Below are 2,839 nucleotides of genomic sequence, written 5' to 3'. Positions count from 1 at the left end.
TTAAATGAACTTTTGTTGGAAAATCATGTAAGATGTATTATTATTATTATTATTATTATTATCATTATTATTATTATTATTGTTATTATTATTAAATGTGTTAATGTCTAAATGGGAATCTCAAACTACAATTACATTTCAGCATTCTTCTAATATGACTTGTTCCCTTATCTTTTAACATCACTAAATCATCAGACAAATTATGTGCGTTTTCTGTGAGTGTGGTCACATGGCTACAGTTCTACTTTATCAGCTTTAGGGAAAAAGTACCTGTTAACAGCTACCAGGGACTTTTTTTACAAATGTAAAACCAAAAAAAGGCGAGTAAAGTTGAGGCGGGTCGAGTAGATACCGTGCAGTGGAAAAACGCCAATAGAAACAACTCAGTGCTGCACTCGTCTGGATGGTGGAGATGCTTGTAATTGCAAATATTTGTCATTCAATTGGAGGATTTTCAAAGCAGCAAAGAGCAGTGCTAAAATTGTTTATCATGATTTTCATACTTAGGCTGAAATAGATTATAAGACTGTAAATAAAAAAACTGTTCTTAACAAAAATAAAAACAACAACAACAACATTATAAATATGTTAAAAATGTTAAACAACAACTACATTATGTTAATAACGAATAGGCCTATATAAGCCTAAATATAAGCCAGGAATTGTTTTAACGTTTTACCATTTTAATTTTAAGAAGTGAAAACAAAGGGATAACTGAATTATTTTCTGGGCCACTGTTGTAATCTCTGAGTCGACCACCAGAGGCCTCTATAGGATAGGATATGTGTTACACTAGTTTGAACCCATTCAAGTTTTTTTTTATCAGCACATCTGTGTTTTGCATTAATTTCACCAGTGCAACTTGATGATGTCACTCCTACTTAAACTGCATAAAGAATATAGGCTGGCTAATGTTACTTTAACACTCGTGTCTGTGTAAACAGTAGCCTATACGTGAACAGCATTCTGATGTAATGTAAAACAAAGGCTGTTATAGGATAAACAGTTCATTTTGGCACAGAATGTAGGGGTTAAAGCAATTTCACAGTAAAACGTTGGTGCTTTAATGTTTATGTTGTAAACATGACAAATGAAGTAGGCTAGGAGGTTGGTCTTGCGGCAGAAAACGTCTGTCTTCTTGTTGACTGCGCAACGTTTATCAAGAGGAATGTGTCTACTTCGGAGCCTTCCCCCTTACTTTGTGATGATTGGGCAACACGACCGGCTCTGCCCGGTTTGATCCTGTTGGCTCCCCGACGATGCGGTGCGTTGAGCTGAGGATGCATCATCCAAGGAGGAGGCAGTCCTCATTTACCGCCAACTATGCAACTTCTTAAGGTGGAACCTGAAGGGTGCATCAAAGCAACCATTGAGTTTTTCCATTTTAATCTCTAGGTTTGGGGCTGTCCATCATTGTTATAAGTAGGCGAGTGATATCTCGAGGTTATATTTTGACAAACGTAACAAAACTACACAGTACAGACATAAAATACACTACCGACGGAAAGGGTTGCTCAATAAGCGGCCTACGTGTAACACTTTTATTTAGATAAGGTTATGTGGTTATGAAGATATTTCAAGGCATTGAGTTTTATAACTGTACAACAATGATGTTATCTGGGTTGAATAGAGACACCAAGAATGCATTGTTGAGTCACATAACATTATTATTTTGTCTCATTGGTGTTTGATAAGAACACAGTTTTCTTTAGAGCAGAGTAAAATCCGCGATCTCGCGAGGATACGCCTAGCTCGCCGAGAGACGAAAGTTGCGCAAGCGCACAGTTGCACGTCCATGGTAGAGGGAATCTTTGGTGAAACCTTTTTTTAACGGTCTATGGGTGAAACTCAACAAACATCCGAAACGTTTAAAAAAATGCTATTTGGTAAGTTCCTTTCAGGATTCGCTTTTCTGTTGACCTGTATGTACTGTAACATTGTTGTTGCTAAAAAGTTCAGTAATTTAGAGCCTCTTTTTCTTAATAGAGTCACAACGAGGATCATCGTTTGACATCCGTGGAGCCTGAAGCGTGGAAACTTGAAAAAAAGGGTTACCATTTTAAATTGTTGGATTAGCCTTGCTATACTCAGCTATACTTTGGATCATCATCGTGTTTCTGTTTTGTTTATTGTAATAAAATATAACTTGCATGTCATCGACTCCTCTGTAAAAATGATTAGCCTACATATGCCGGTAACACTTTACAACAAGGCTAGCCAACACCATGCCGTGGCTCACGGCACATGCTAACGCTAGATCGGATCCACTAGATGTGTCCACGTGGTTAGGTTTAGGCATGGGGGTTGGTTAGGGTGTGAACACCAGGGATGTCAGTAAGGTGGCCGTCTAGTGGATCCGATCTAGCATCTACCATTGCTCACCGTTATCAAACTGTCAAGTTACTGTGACTTTCTGTGATTAGGCTACTTAATGCGAAATTGATCACCAGTTATGGAATGTTACTTCAGTTACTTTATTCTGAATTCTAAAATGTCCATCTTACACACTCTCATGTCGCTAAATTGAGATTAGTTTACCCTTAGGTCTGTTTCAAGGACTGTAAAAATAAAAGTCTGTTGTTTCCAGTCACGTTCAATTCGGAGACACTTCACGAGAAGACCAGTCAACTCTGGGTCTTCAGATTTTTGGGAGAGCTGGGAGATAACAAAAGGCTTGGGCTTGTGTCTGTCTCCCAAGGTCCCCAAAATTAGATAACCACACACAAACACAGGGAAGACATTTTAATAAACACACTAGGCTAAACAGCAATAAGGTCAGGCTGACATTGTATTTAGTCTGTGCTGAGGTGTTCATGAATTAAGCATATGTGTTTTAAGC

At 38.1% G+C, this 2,839-nt stretch overlaps 1 long non-coding RNA gene across 1 annotated transcript; it reads left to right on the top strand.

The window, feature by feature from the left end:
- The first annotated feature begins 1,838 nt into the window (after positions 1-1,838).
- Positions 1,839-2,174, top strand: LOC117948237. Its single transcript, XR_004657399.1, has 2 exons — positions 1,839-1,886; positions 1,987-2,174. It is a non-coding gene; the product is annotated as an uncharacterized LOC117948237 (long non-coding RNA).
- Positions 2,175-2,839: the final 665 nt, after the last annotated feature.

The sequence above is a fragment of the Etheostoma cragini genome, chromosome 7 (genome assembly GCF_013103735.1).
Source record: "Etheostoma cragini isolate CJK2018 chromosome 7, CSU_Ecrag_1.0, whole genome shotgun sequence".
In the NCBI taxonomy this organism is placed as follows: Eukaryota; Metazoa; Chordata; class Actinopteri; order Perciformes; family Percidae; genus Etheostoma; species Etheostoma cragini.
The sequence above is the reverse complement of the archived record's forward strand: the minus strand, read 5'-3'. Positions and strand labels throughout refer to the sequence as shown.